Source organism: Protopterus annectens, chromosome 2.part1 (genome assembly GCF_019279795.1).
Source record: "Protopterus annectens isolate FY-2018-M chromosome 2.part1, PAN1.0, whole genome shotgun sequence".
NCBI classification, from domain to species: domain Eukaryota; kingdom Metazoa; phylum Chordata; order Ceratodontiformes; family Protopteridae; genus Protopterus; species Protopterus annectens.
In genome coordinates, this window is record NC_056729.1 from 143625372 (window position 1) to 143641466 (window position 16095).

Here is a 16095-nt window from a genome sequence, read left to right on the forward strand (position 1 = left end):
AACTACTATAATTGTGTAAATGTATATGTTTTAACAGTGGGAACTAGAACATAGAGTGTTAGCTTGCAAAACATCAAGAAAATACTTGAAATTAAATTGTTTTATGATTGTGCTATAAAAGTTTTCTTTCAGTTTCAGACAACAGGAGGCAGGGTGTCTACACTAGGGGATTCTCTGTGTTGCTTTGTAAGTGTTTTATTTTTGTCCTCTAGCAGTTGCAAACATCTAAAGGCTATGTATTTTCACAAAGAGATGTTAAATGCTGATACTTTCTGACAATGGGAGATTAGCTTGGGAACTAAAGTCAGATGACAAAAGGTGATGTCATTCAAGCTAACCCAGCAGAAATATTTGATATTAATTTAAGAACTCTCTGGGGGGGGGGCATTTTGAATTTTGTCTTTGGCCTAACACAAGCATTCACCATGTCTGCCTGCTTGTTGTTCTGTAATTAAGTTTTTAGAGCATAGTAACTCTTTAAGATTAAGATAAGAATATAATAAAGTATAGCTTAGATGTTTTCTTTATTTATTTGAGACTGGCCTGCAATGTTGTTTTAAATATTTCCTGTGATTTTGAACTCTGATGTAACTGAATATTTACTGAGTATTGTCTTGTTCTTTTCTTATTTATTATTAAATATATTTAAAACTTTCAATTGTGGCTAGTCAGTTTAGAGATATTTAAACTCTTAGAGTACTTGAATATCTATTTGGTGACACGGTACAGACCACTCATAATAGCCTGGCTCTTGGTCAAACTACCATTTGAATTAATAGTAACATTACACATAGGATTGGACACCCTTTGTTAAGGACCTTAAAGTAGCTTATAAGGAGCTGGCTGGTGGCAGGGAAAACTAACTTATAGTCTGGGTAGAATGGGGCAGATCTAGTAAACATGTGCCAGCCTTTCCTGGGTATATGTGTGCATGTAAAAATCAAAGCTCAAAGTGTGTGTCAGCTACTTCAGCAGGGAGACAAAGCACTGGTTGGACAGAGAGGGTGATGGAGGTCTTAGCTTGGCCACTCAGCTGACAGGGAGTCTTATTGGGGATCTGGAGAAAGAGGGAGAGACCAGCCCCAGATGTGACTGTGATCTTTGTGTGCTCTTAAGGAAAATTGCACTTTACTGTGTGTGTGTACTTGTCATCCTCCCATTGTGTACACCCCCCACTGTTGCCAGTGGTGAGGAATGAGGCTCCTTGATTACTGGTCCAGTGTTGGGGCATCACACCTTCCCTTCCAAATTCCAAGACACCACCACTGGTGTCTCTTAAAGCTCCCATGTCACTTATTGCAATGAAAGTAAAATTGTTTATGATAAAGACATCCAGGTTCATATTCCTGCTTCTAAAGAATATTACAAAAAATGTCAGAAAAGGTTAAAAAATAATAACCTGGATTATATTGGGAAGCTGTGATGAGGAATCAGGGGTGGAGGCATTGTAGGATGTCTAAGGTAGAGGAGCACTGTGAAGCATGAGTTTAGGTATCAGGGAACCCTTTCCTAAGGCACCATTTCACATTCACCTGTCTGGCTTTTTGTCAAGTAACAGCTTCATGTTGCTGTGGAGGTTATACTTTCTTTCTTTTTTCTTTTTTTTTTAAGAGAATGTTATTAAAGGTTTTGCATACTTCTCTAGCAGTGTTTCTAGTTATGATTTGGGCTGCACATATGCAGCATTGATATTGTTGGGCATTTCAGTGTGACAATTGGTAGCATGTTGGTAGATTGGCCAGAGGTATTATGTATTCCTTAGATTTAGCAGTGGGATTAAATAAACTTTGTGTAGGCTTTGCACAAAGCCTACATGGAGTTTACATGTTTGTGCAGTGAGCAGCAGTGGTGATTACATATTCATGCTGTGCACCACATTTAAACATAAACAAATACAGTTTCATGGCTGACAACCATGTGAAGCAACACAAATAGCAAACTTGTTTACCTTAGAGCAAACTAGGTTAGGAGACTTGTGCAGAATGCTACAATAATTACCTGGGTTTATCATACAGTAATGTATATGTCCAAAACACAGTACAGGACAGTGTATTCAGTGTAGAGTATTGTGGAATCCCATTCCAAGCATTTTGTACAAAAGTTGTGTAAATGATCTGTAAGGATACATGTGCTGCCATTTAAAACAAACAGTCAGTGGAAATGTGTGTATTGAATAGGGACATAAAGATTAATTGTATGAAGAGGAAAGTGAAACATTGTAAAATACAGCAGATGAGGGCATATAAATGGAAGGCAGTTGTAGCAGGAACACTAATCACACATCAACATGGTACAACTGTATTCCATTTATATGGAAGACAGTTGTTTTGTTGCAGGAACACTAATCACTTATCAACATGATATGCTGCAGACTGCACAGCAAAAATATATATTATGTGACTGTCAGGCAAGGTGATATAACACTGGAGAAGATGTCTTTGAGATATAAGCATCCTGAAATGAATAATGGAGAGCACATCTATCAGGGATGTTATATACAATTGGGATTAGGTGCATACTGTGAAGTTGTGCAAACTGATTTGGCTAAAAATGACTGAAATGTCAGCATAGGTCTCCAAAAAGTGGGACATAGTTACATGCTCATGGACAACAGTAAACAGAAGCATGCACAATCATGGACAATATCAGGATAATACCATCAGTAAAATGTGATTCTGAGTGATCATAGATGGTTCTGCACAAACACACTTGTATAACTATTATGATGTGTCAGCAATCTATGAGGGTAATTAAGCACACTGTCCTGACACTGTAACATCTGCTGGAGGTGTTAGGAGGGACACTGCTATACCTGTATGTGCCATTATGATCACTACAGGCTAGTTGACTGGTGTGGATGGCATATACATATGGTACAATCCACACTGTCATGAATGTAACCCATGTCATGAATGTTGTCAAACAGCTATGTGTGTATTATGTACATTACCAGAACAGGTTTTACACATGCATCTGGTATAATACCTTGATGGGGGTTCTGCACCATCAGGCAGTAATATTTATGCAACAAAAAATACCTAGGTATGGCCAATAAGATGTGTGAGAGCTCACTGTGGCATAGGTGATATGCTTCAGTTACACATCACTGGAAGATTTGTAGGGAAGTATATGAAGAAGGGTGCATTGTACTGAATTTCTGCTGTGATGAAGGCTGTGAACTGTGGATGTATTATGGCCTTTGATGCGGATGTCCTGCACATACTCAGTAGTTGTGTTACATACAAGGGAGTAGTCACCACTGTAACCACATGCTGGTGGATGTTCCACATACCATCTACCCCAGGAAACAGGTCACATACTAATTGGTTTGCTTATAGTGTATGATGTCTATATTATTCTTGGGTTGTGCATTTGTTCTCATAATGTAACAGATCCCGCATGTTTTTGTTTCATCTCACATGTTGTCATGACTGTGAAAGCAATCATTGGCGTGTGTTGATACTGTCTGTATTATGCTAATATCACAGCTGAAGTCAATGATTGCCCATAATCTGTAGTCCTCCAGACAGCTGTTTGGACACAGTATGTGTATATCATTATTGACATCTGTGACTTAAATAATATACAGAAAGTGACTGGCAGACAGCCCTGATGTACAGTCCTGATCACTGGACCCGAGATATAGGTCACTTCACATATTTCAACAATTATCGATGCTTTGTATGTGATCCATTGGTCTACCTACTTGGTGATATGGGTGTTTATGGCCACATCTGACAGTGTTGAGTGAATACCTCAGTATAGATTTCTGTCAAATGCCTTGGCCTGGCCAAGTTCCACAGAATGATTGTGTTGTCTTCATGCATGCCATTGATGACCTCTTTGAGGACATCTAACAGATGTAACAGACATGGAAGTAACATTAACAACTCACACATGCCTGTTTCATATGGCCGGGATATTACCAGTGTCCATTTAGAAAAGGTCCATGATGACATGTTGGTCTACCTTACAAATGAGGAGAGTCAGGATATGTCTATACATGCATGCATCAGGTGCCCCCCCAACTTAAGTGTATGCATGTTGATATACACACTTCTATGGGAACATAGTGTGGAGGGTGCTTGTACTTAATTGTATTTTAACCTTGCACAGCCTGCAAGCTATTATTTACAGAAAAATATTTTTGATTCTCTTAAATCTTTTTTTAATTTCTTTGTATTTGAATTTAGTCATTTTTAACTATTGTAATCTTTTTTGTAATTTACTAATGCTTGGAGCTTATCTCCTTGGGCCTCTACTGAAAATGGACATGTATCCAGCTAGACTAGCCCAGCCAACAAATGTAAAATAAAATAAACAAATAAATAAAAAATTATATAACCACTTTAGGTGAGTGTATGTCCTGAGTCACACTATATGTTCTGAGTCACGCTTTAGGTGATCTGTAATGTTGTCACAGCCAATTGATTCTGTGTGATAAACCTGGATGAAGGTAAGATAGTGGGTACTGCCTATCTTGATTTGCCCTATGGTTTGCTGACAATCCCCCAGACAGGTATCATTGAGAAACTCTCCCAGCTGGGGATTAACATTTACATCACTAGATGGTTAACCAAATGGCTCAATGACAGAACACATACTGTGAAATTTGGTCAATCAACCTCTACCAGTAGAGCTGTGACCACTGGCATTCCCCAAGGATCTGTGCTTGGCCCTTTACTGTTTGGAATCTAATCCTCGACAGTTCAGGCTAAAGTATACAACCTTTGGCTTACCATGTTTGCTGACTCTTGCATATTGGGTGCAATCATTCAGTCCGCCAGTGATGATAATATACTACAGGAGGGTTAACACAGACAAATGATTGGTGACAAAACCACATGGCCTACAAATAAATACAAAAAAATGTGTCATCATTTAGTCTTTTGGAAAGTGGATTTCCCCACTAATTACAACATTGACAGCACTCCTCTGTGCTGAAACTGAGTGGTTCAAAATCTCGGAACACATGTTGATAGCAATCTGAACTTCGCCCACCAAGTGTCCACAGTGGTATGGAAAGGCTACATTGTGTACCTCATAATTCAGGCCATCAAATCGATATCTGAGGATGATATAATAGCACTGTACTTGAACCTCATCAGAACACTAATAGAGTATAATGCACCCTGTTGCATGTACCTCACCAGATACCTGCAGCAGCTGGAGGGATGACAGGGGTTTCTCACCAAGAAAATACAGAGCCTACAAACCATGCCATGATGTGTGTGGATAGACTGAAGGCCTGTCACTGTAATTTGTATTATATAGGATGAGGTGACTTGTGCCTGGCCTACAGGACAGTCTCTGACTCTGTCATGATAGGAATGCTACACATCCACAAATCAGCTATACCTGATGACATTAACAGTGTGTGGTGAGGTGAAAATGGTAATAGCAGTGTCCCACGTGCCGGTGTAAAATACTCTCTTGAATGCTAAGCAAGTGCACAAACACCCACCCCATTTGACTGCAGTGAAAATAGAACCCTTACCTAAGTACACTGACTAGAGATCTTTGTATTTAAGGTAAGAACTACAGCTCAAGTCTGACTTGGAGAGTGTCAGACAACAGTTTATACATGATAACATCAGCAGTGTCCAGTGAGCAGAAAATAGTAATAGCAGAGTCCCACATGCTGGTGTAAAATGCTCACAGCGATGTCAAGCAAGTTCACAAACATGCACACACACCCCACTTGACTACATTGATAACAGAATCCCTACCTAAGTGCACCAACTAGAGAACTCTGCATTTAAAGCAAGTGTCACAGCTCAGTCTGACTTGAAGAGGATCAGACAATAATTTGAAGGTGATGAATCAGCAGCGTCTGGTGCGGAGAAAATAGTAATAGCAGTGTCTCACGTGCTGTTATAAAATGCTCTCCAATGTCAAGCAAGTGCACAAACACACACACACACACACACACACACACACACACATACACACACACACACACACGCACACATGTTTACACACACACACCTTACAATTGACAGCCGTAAGATCAGAACCCATACCTATCCAAATACAGAGACTAGTGAACTCAGTACTTTACCCAAGTGCCACATCACAAGTCTGACTTTGACAAGGTTGCATGACAACTTATAGTGGATGGCATCAGCACTGGATGTTGGAGAAGGCCTGCATGAAATGCATGTGTAGGCATGTGCAAGTGTCAAAATATTGACAATCCATGGGATTGCAGTGGTAACTGTAGGATACAAATGTATACTCCTCTGAATATACAGACAGATACATGCCTCTCAGTTGACTACAGGGAGAACAGAACCCCTACTTATTTAAGTACACAGACTAAAGAAATCAGTACTTTATGCCAGCACCACAGCACAAGTCTGACTTTTACAATGCTGCAGGACAACATATACTGGATGACATCAGCACTGGATATTGGAGAGAAGATGCTGGGAGGCTTGCATGAAATGGATGCATAGACATGTTCAAATGCCAAGATATTTCAAGTTCTGCATGTTACCAGATTGATGAGTGTGCAATGTGTAGTATTTAGTGATTGTGTTCCAATGTGCAAGTATTCTTTAAGAGACAGCTTTACAAACTATATGCAAACAGGTGTCCACATTACTAGAAGTACTTGAAAATCTGAATGTGTATTGTCATTCTAAAGATGTGGATGATATATAACACAACATTTGTTATTAGTTTATGTAGTGTTTTTGATATACTTGTGAGCAAGTACTGAGAGACCCGATTTGCAGTGCATGGGGGGAGGTAACAGATGGCTGCATTGTAAATATGTGACATTTTGTTAGATAGGGCCTTCATTTTCTTTTCTTTTTTTCACATATAGTTTCATGTCAGGAACACTAATTAGACAGTAAACAAAAGTAATACATGTTATTGTCCACTTTGCATAACACACTGCCAAGCAGCAGGTTTGCATGATTGTTGGCAAAGTGTTTAGGCATGCGAAATACACATTTCTACTGTTTTCCCTGATTGCACATAGTTCAGCAGTGCACAAATGAAAGGCTTATTGCTAAAAATATGAGAGATGTCATACTGAGTGTATGAAACACACCTGCTGCTGAGCTGATTCTGTGACAGCAGGTGTAAATGCAATGCCGCATTTCTTTTTCACCCCAGATGATATAGGGTTCAAATTCAGTTGTATGTAATACTTTTAAATAAGTAGCAATAATGCAATGAAATTATACTTTACACTGCCTTCACTCTGTGTTACTGTGTGTTGATGTAGTGTAGCATATTTAAGTGGTAGTGCCTGGAGGTAACCTCACCAAAAAGAACTGCTCACCTTTATTTGGCATTGGTGCACTATGCCAAACTCAGTGCAAACATAGAGACCAAAAAGTGAAAGCTCCGTTGTCTTTTTTTTTGGTACTTATGTGTATTGTGTGTGATTCTATTTTTTTACCATATTATAGGTGTTAAAATGGGATAGATAGGAAAGTGGTGAAATGGGGGCAAGCAGGGAGAAGAACAAAGGGAAAAGCGATGCAGGAATCTACAGGAGGGAGGTAGGAAAGCACGATAGAACTCCATTTCTTCAACAGCGTAAAATGAAAATATGTACAGAATATTAGCTGAATCTGGACTGCCACCTCCACAAATAGGGGCTACACAATGTAATCATGTTGTATAGCCAATTGGACCAAATCAAGTGTGTCAAGATGACATGTTTGAAATGAAGAGCTATGTATGGGACAATATTTATTTTGTGGGACAGGTGCACATTTTTTTTACTTCAGTAAGAGAAAAATGCTGGGTAAGGGACATTGGCATTTCTGGGTCAGGGAAGTTGGGTAGGTGAGGAAGAAAATGCAAACAAACAGAACAAATAAGACAAGACACAGGGACAGTGAGGGACACAAAAGTTTGGGGGATATCAAGATTGGGGTGAGGGAGGAGATAACGCAAGCTCATGCTCATCAAACTTGGAGACAGTGAGACTCTAGTCCTCACCTGCAGGACTGTCATCACTGTGCCCTTACTCCACTGGCTGCTGGAGTGCTTGACATCTTCTTCTCCTATGAACCACAATGGAGAGCAGCCTCTCCATCTGGCATAGGCATACATCAATGGTGCTATACATGACCCTAAGCGCCAACCCTGGTATCTTCTGGTGGGTGATGAAATCCTCATGTCTGCCAGTGCTTCCAGAGGGAACCACAGCACCAACTGCCAGGGTAGTGCTACCTTTGGGTGCAGGTAGTGCATGGGGCAACATAGGCAATACTGCCAGGTTGGGTTCCAAATGTGCTGGGTTTCAGAGCTGTAGCTGGTGGATCAGCAGCTGGCTGACCCATTGGAGTTGTCCTGCCCCAGTGTGCTGTGAAGCATTTAGTGATTTGTTACAGCTGGATGACATGGAGACATTTTGAGGACATATAATCGAAAATAAAAAAAGAGGTAAGGGTTGGGGTGAGAGAAAAAAAAAAGAGATAAAAGTAGTACCATCATATGTGACTTACAATGCATTATCACAATAATACAACTATTTTACCTGAAGTTTTACATTTAAGTATACATCCTAACAACTGCAAACTATAATTACTGATTGCTCAAAGTAATCCTTGCAATGTGCATATATTGCACAAATGCTTGGTTTAATTATACAGATTGCAGTTAATATCAGGGCATTTATACCATTTGTAGAGATTTTAATTTATGTAATATTATTAAAGAATTGCAGTATTGTATAATTGTTACTTGTGGTTCTTGAGCCTACAATATCTGACTACAGTCTTACACTTGACTCCTACAGCTTGTTCGTGCTACAGACTTATGCATGCATACTTTCTTTTACAGTTAGGATATGCATGCTTACTTTGCTACTTCTGTATAGAAAACAAAAACATTTTTCTTTAACTTTTAAAGCTACAATAATACTTCTTTTGTGCTGCATACATATCACATGCTTCCCTCAGTCTCTCCAGATAATCAGCATGAGGCTACCTATTCGTGACAATTTCAGGATTAGCTGTGAAAAGAAAAGAAAAGAACAGAAGAGCATTATGCATACCAGTTGTGCCTATATTTAGCTTTCTGCGTATTATACATTCTCTTTATTAGCATGCTTACACAACTGTGAGATGTTGCTAGTTTGACTGTCATCCAACTACTGGTTGAGTGTGTCCCTCTTGTCCCCTTTTAGGTCATTGAAGTAGTGCCTACACTGTTCTCCAGTGCATGGGATGCCAGTTACACTGGATACAACCTTGGTCAGACTATTCCAAGTCTCAGACTTATAATGGGAGCCAGAATAGTCTCCCTAGCTCCATACAGAAGCCTTTGGCTGTGGTGCTTTACCATGAGGCCAATAAATATTCTGGACTCCTAAACACCTCACCTCTGTGTCCTAAATTTGGCACCTTCCCCTCGAACACCAGACATGTCTAATCCCAAAGCAATAGCAATAGTAAATAATGATTTCCTGCCAATTCCTGTTGTCACATTTAGTGGTAGTGCGCAGACCCACAAAATGATGCCAGCCGTGTTTGCACAATGTTAAGCAGAGAGCAACAGTGCCAAGGAGGGAGGAAAGCAATTTTTTAAATTGGAAGGTTAATATGACACTTGACATTAATTTCAGGGATATCTGCTGCTGTAACAGATAGGTAATTTAACTTTGCTGACATGCACTGGAGGCATAAATGTCCTGACCTGATACATGTTTCTTTGGTTTTATACATTGGTAAAATTGATTTTTACAATGTGGGATTCAAACCTATGCATAAGGGACAAAACATTTTCTTCTACAGTGGAAGTCTAACCTGGCTGACACACCCACTGGAGGTAATGGATTTCTGTTGTGGTTTCCTTTTCCTTACCTGTAGTCATTCACAGTTGCAATTCATTAGCAACAAAAACTGAGGGAGTGCCTGCACTATACAAACACAAAACAGTAGCAGAAAGGATGAATGGTTCACTTAACAAAGTAATGAATATCCAAAAGCATATAAAGTGAACCAAAACAATGCAGCAATCCAATGAAATGGTCACAGGTAATAAAAATAAATAAAACTTTTAATGAACGTAAGCACTATCACAGTATTCAAGGTACTGCTTCCTCAGACATTAAAAACAGCAATTTACTCATAATAAATACATTTAAAAAAATCAAGTGTTACAACCAATCATACACTGCAGTAATTAATTGTCTTGGTAACAAGGCTAAATGCTTGATATACAGTATGCAAGTTCATTTTAAAAGGCAGTACCATACTTCTATGTGAAACATATAAAAAACATATAAAATTTATAGTGCTGTGCAGAGTGGAACGGAAATTTTGCAGATCACTCCACTGTAGTGCGATCTCAGATTTGGTACATTTAAGTTGCAGGAGGTGTGGTGTGGGGGTGCAGGGGGGCTTATTTTATTTGTTTACTTTTTTTTTTTTTATCTTCGGGATTCTGCCGTCTCAAGATTCTGATCCTCGGGATTCAGACTGTTGGGATTGTGGAATTTTGAGATTTAGCAGGGATCCTATATATATATATATATATATATATATATATATATATATATATATATATATATATATATATACACACACACACACACACACACACACACACACACACACACACACACACATGCACACACATACACACAATCTTATGTATGGTATAATTACAAAAACACCTCAAAAACTTAATGTATATAAAAAAATACATAAAAAGGTAAAAACTATCTATTTAATGTCCTGCTTTTAAGAATGGGTTTTTAATGGAAGTTTATAATTTTAACATTTGCCTACATCTGCTCTTAATGTATTAATCCATCTAATCTTGAAGGTCTCAGTTAAATTCTCAATGTCACCACCAAGTTCATTCAACTCAACTACTTCAATTGCCAGGAACCTAAAGGTATGTGTGGCTTCCTGCCCCCCCCCCTCCCCAACACACGCACACCACCCTGAGCAAGTGATGATAGCTGTGCCATATCCTTGTTTTCTATCTTTTCGATTCAGGGAAACATAAGCTTTGTGTCTGATGCTCAGGGTGCATAGCTGACTTAGTGCTTAGTATATCCGTGTTTGTGATGTTGTTTTGCTAATTGTTTTTTTTTTACATATTTTGGTCTTAGAAAATTAGACAATCAATAAAATCAAAACAGGCTTTAGCATGAGGATTTTTAAGAATCAACTGAGGGTTATGAATTCTGAAACTGAAACATGTCTCATTACTTTCTAACTTATCTAAATCTTTAATGTTTTTCCAGTACAAAAGTATGAAGCCAAACTGAGGATATTCTGTGACCATCAACACTTTTGAGAGGTACGAATGTGTGAATCTTTGATGTCTGAGACCTACTACTCGATAGAGAACACATATATTTTCATAAGCCTCTGCTGTCACATGATAAAGACATTGCAGTACAAATCACCCACATTTTACTTAGATTACCAAGTAACAACATGCAAGGATATGCCATTCATTTGTATTATTGAACAATTCTGTTTTAACACTCCAGATCCAACATTTACATTGTAAACACAGCAGTTGCTACAGTTTCAGTTCAGGGCTGAGTATGTCTGATGCTTGGAATACACAGCTATTACATGAGTAGTTAAAGGTTGCGGGCATTGCCTGGCATCAATGTTACTATATGTATGTGCATAGGATGAATATTTTAGCCCCTTAGGTGGTGAATGAATGTGCTATGCATTGCCTCTTAGCCAATGCACTGGCATATCAAGCACATCTACATCTGTCTACACCCCAGCAGCTGCTGGTTCACCTCTGACTCTTCACCTGTGTGGGGCAGTGGTGATCTTGCTATTGGTGGTGGGATGTGTGCCCCTTTCCCCTGTTGATCCTGCTGAAGCTGTTTTCTCAGGATGATGTTGTGAAGCATGGTACAGATGGTGAAGAGTTCAATGCATGTACATGGATTGCACTGCAGGGCTCTGCCAGAGGTTTCTAGGCACCAAAACCATGACTTCAGCAGTCCAAATGCATGATCTATGATATTTCTGGTTTGAGCGTGTGCCTCATTATGGTGGTCTTCAGCAGGTGTGTGTGCATTTCCAATGAGCGTCATCAACCACGGTTTAGTGCATAACCTGCATCCCCCAGTAAATAACCCAATGGGATATCATCCCTAGTGAACATCTGATACAGCTGGGAGGTGTGCTAGATATGTGAATCATGGTAAATGCCTGAGTTGCCAGCACACACATTCAAGATGATTCTTTTAGCATTATACACAACTTCATAGGTTCATAGATTAGTACTAAACTTACTGCCCTTGTGAGCCTTTTTAAGCCGAGCCAATTATGCCATGTGAGACTCAAACCCTGCACCTTGTGTTTGTAAAACAAACACCTTAACCATTAGGCCACCCTCCCAACCCCAACTTGGCAGTTAATAGAGTGGAAGCCCCCTTCACTGTTCCCTGGATGGTGCCTTGATTTCTATATGATCTATATGTCAAACTCATTGAATATGTGTCCCAGGCAGGTATGCTCCTAGCCTTAAGCAGCATTCTACCTTCACCCAGAATGATGCCGCAATACAGATAGAAACTGATTGACTTTACAAATTGGCTTAGTTTCTGGTGTCATTCCAAGGGGATCCAGTACCTGAAAGCCTGGGAAAACATAATTGACAAATCACAATGCTTTGCCAGATATGGCCTGCATCTGTCTCCCTTGGGCTTCTGGCAAAGGCTCTTGCTTCCCCCATAGTGCCTTTTTTAGGCAATGCCACAAGGCCAAAACTACCAACATGAAACTTTCATCAAAATGCAAATTAAAGGTCATGCTGCTAAACGCTAGGAGTCTAAACATGAAACTGTACTCATTGCAAGCATTCTTAACCCTGGAAGAAGCTTACATTTGTGCAGTCACAGAAACCTGGTTCAAAGCTGTGGAGAGAACCCCAGCCATAGCAGGTTACTCATCCTATCATACATTCAAAGCCCAAACCATGAGCAGCAAAGCAAAAGGAGGTGGGGTTGCTATATATATAAAAGACATACACACCTTCTGGCTGGTTAAAGATTATGTTGCACAGGAGACACACCAGATGAAGTTAACCATTGACAAGACCCCTATTCAAATCACAGCTAGCTATGGGCCCCCAGCTTTGACTCAAGATGCCCACTCTACCTATCTGGACGACTTTGAATCCATCAGGATTCAACCCTTTACCCTGATCCTGGGCGACTTTAACTATCCAGCCATAGATTGGAAGAACTACTTATGCGAAAACACAAATTCCCAGAGATTCCTTGATTTCGTCAGTGCAAATGCCTTGTACCACCTGGTCAACACCACCACAAGAGGTGAAAATATCTTGGACTTGGTATTAACAAACATGAGTAACTACTGCAGCATGCCTACAATGTAATCCTCCCTGGTAAGATCCAACCACAAAGCAGTCACTTTCAAAGGCACCATCTCCCCCAATCACCCCCCCCCCAGCAAGGGTCAAACAAAAACAACTTCTCCAAAGCTGATTACAACCTCCTGAGGGATAGTATAAGCAGATTCATAGCCCCCTCCTCCTCCATAGGAACTGGCGCATATGTCCAAACCTACACCAAAGTACTATATTAGCATTTATATAGCTGCATGGAATCTGGAATATACGACAGGACAAAATACTCCTCCTCAAGGAAGAGTGAATCTGTCTGGTGGACATCTGCAATAAATAAACTCTAAAATAAAAGGAAAAAGTTGCTGTCCAGGACCAAGAAGGAGCAGTTGCCTAATTGGAAGCAATCTCCTTAGCCTGAACAAGCAAATAAGAGCACTAGTGAAATCCTGCAAAGGAAACTATAAGTCCAAACTGGTCACATCTACTAAAGACAATCATGAGGCCTTCTTCACATATGTCTGCGATCTCAAAGGAAGCACTCAGATCTGCTCAGAACTGGTGGTCAAGGACACTACATACATAAGTGCCGTAGATATAGCCAACCTGCTGGTAGACAGTTTCAGTGAAAACGTCACTCCTCTGCCCCCACCATCAAGAGAATTGATGACAGCACTCAGCTTGCAGTCGTCTGCAAACTTGGTCAGTCATAGCCCACTGATTTTGGCCTGCACCTCAGAAAAGTATATCCCAAACAGCAGAGGCCCCAAGACTGATCCCTGAGGTATGATCCCTGAGGTACACTGCTCATTACGGGTCTACTGTTTGAGTTGCCTTCCCCTATTTTGACTAGGTGGGTTCTATCTGTGAGCCCGTTTGATACCCATCTGGTAACAAATGGATTGATGCCTAGTTGAGAGAGTTTACCTATTATACCTGAGTGGGGAATAGTATCAAAGGCTTTGGCCAGGTCAAGGTAGGTGGTGTGCACCATCTTCACCTTGTCCATGGCTTTGGTAATTGTCTCAAAGAAGTCGACCAAATTTAACAGGCATGACCTCCCCTTGATGAAACCAAACTGTGTGAGATCGAGTGTCTGGAGTTTGCCAATGTCCTTTTTAATGAGGACCATAATAATACGCTCCATGGCCTTGCAGATCTGTCTAGTTAGGCTGATGGGTCTATAATTTCATGGATTTGTGGACTCTCCACCTTTGTGCAAAGGAATTACAGTGGCTGTCCTCCACTCGGCTGGAATGATGCCTGTACTCAGGCTTTGGTTGAATAAGGTGCCTAATGGAGCTGCAAATTCCTGTCTGAGTTCATGTCGGATGCAGCCTGGTATGTTATTGGGTCCCATGGAGGCTGTATTTTTTGCCTTTGACAGGGCAGTGATAACTTCCTCCCTAGAGATAAGGGGAGGGACGAAGGTACTGGGGATGTCCTGTTTTACTGATGGGGAGACAGAGGGGTGAAGTTCTTACTGAACCTGTCTGCCAGCAGGTTGGCTATATCTACATTGTTTGTGTATGTGGTGTCCTTGACCACCAGTTCTGAGCAGATCTGGGTTCTCCCCTTGAGATTGCACATATATGTGAAGAAGGCCTTATGATTGCCTTTAGTAGATGTGGCCAGTTTGGACTCAAAGTTTGCTTTGGTGGATATCACTAGTGCTCTTATTTGCTTGTTCAGGCTAAGGAGAGATTGCTACCAATTAGGCAGCTGCTCCTTCTTGGTCCTGGACAGCAATTTTTTTCCTTTTATTATAGAGTTTATTTATTGCAGATCTCCACCAGACAGGTTTACTCTTCATTGAGGAAGTTTGATTTCATCCTGTCAGATATTCCTGATTCCAGGCAGCTATATAAATGCTCATATAGTACCTTGTTGTAGGTTTTGACATATGTGCCAGTTCCTATGGAGGGAGAGGGGGCTGTGAAGCTATTTATACCTTCCCTCAGGAGGTTGTAATCAGCTCTGGAGAAGTTTATTTTGTTTCACTCTAGCTGGTGGGGGGGGGGGGTCAGGGGAGATGGTGAATTTGAAAGTGATTGCTTTGTGGTCGGATCTTTCCAGAGATGATGACACTGCAGGGATGCTGCAGTGGTTACTTATGTTGCTTAATGCCAAGTCCAAGATATTTTCACCTCTTGGTAGTTTTGACATCATGTCATTGCCTAAAAAAGGCACTAATGGGGAGGCAAGAGCCTTTGCCAGGAGCCTGAAGCCCAACGGAGACAGATGCAGGCCATCTCTGGCAAAGCATCGTGATTTGTCAATCATGTCATCCTAGGCTGTCAGGTACTGAATCCCCTTGGAATGACACCAGAAACTAAGTCAGTTGTTAAAGTCAATCATTTTCTGTTTGTATTGAGGCATCATTCTGGGTGATGGTAGAATGCTGCTTAAGGTTAGGAACATACCTGCCTGGAGCACATATTTAGTGAGCTTGATCAGGTATCGCTTCATATAGTCCAGGGAGGTATGTCTCAAGTCATTCATGCCAACATGGACTATGACAGAGTCATAACAGTACCTGTTGAGAGACTTGAGTGCATGGGTGATATGGTGGATTCTGGCACCTGACAAACATCTAACCATGAGTTTCTCCTTATCCAGCCTGGTGAGGGGCACATCTGTCTCACAATGAAGTTTCCTATGACTAATATGCTGGGTTTATTTTTAGGCCTTAGTGACTGTGAGGCACAGGTGTGTGGACTATGTGTGGTATATAGTGTGGTGAGCAGTGGAGTTCATGTGTGTGGTAGG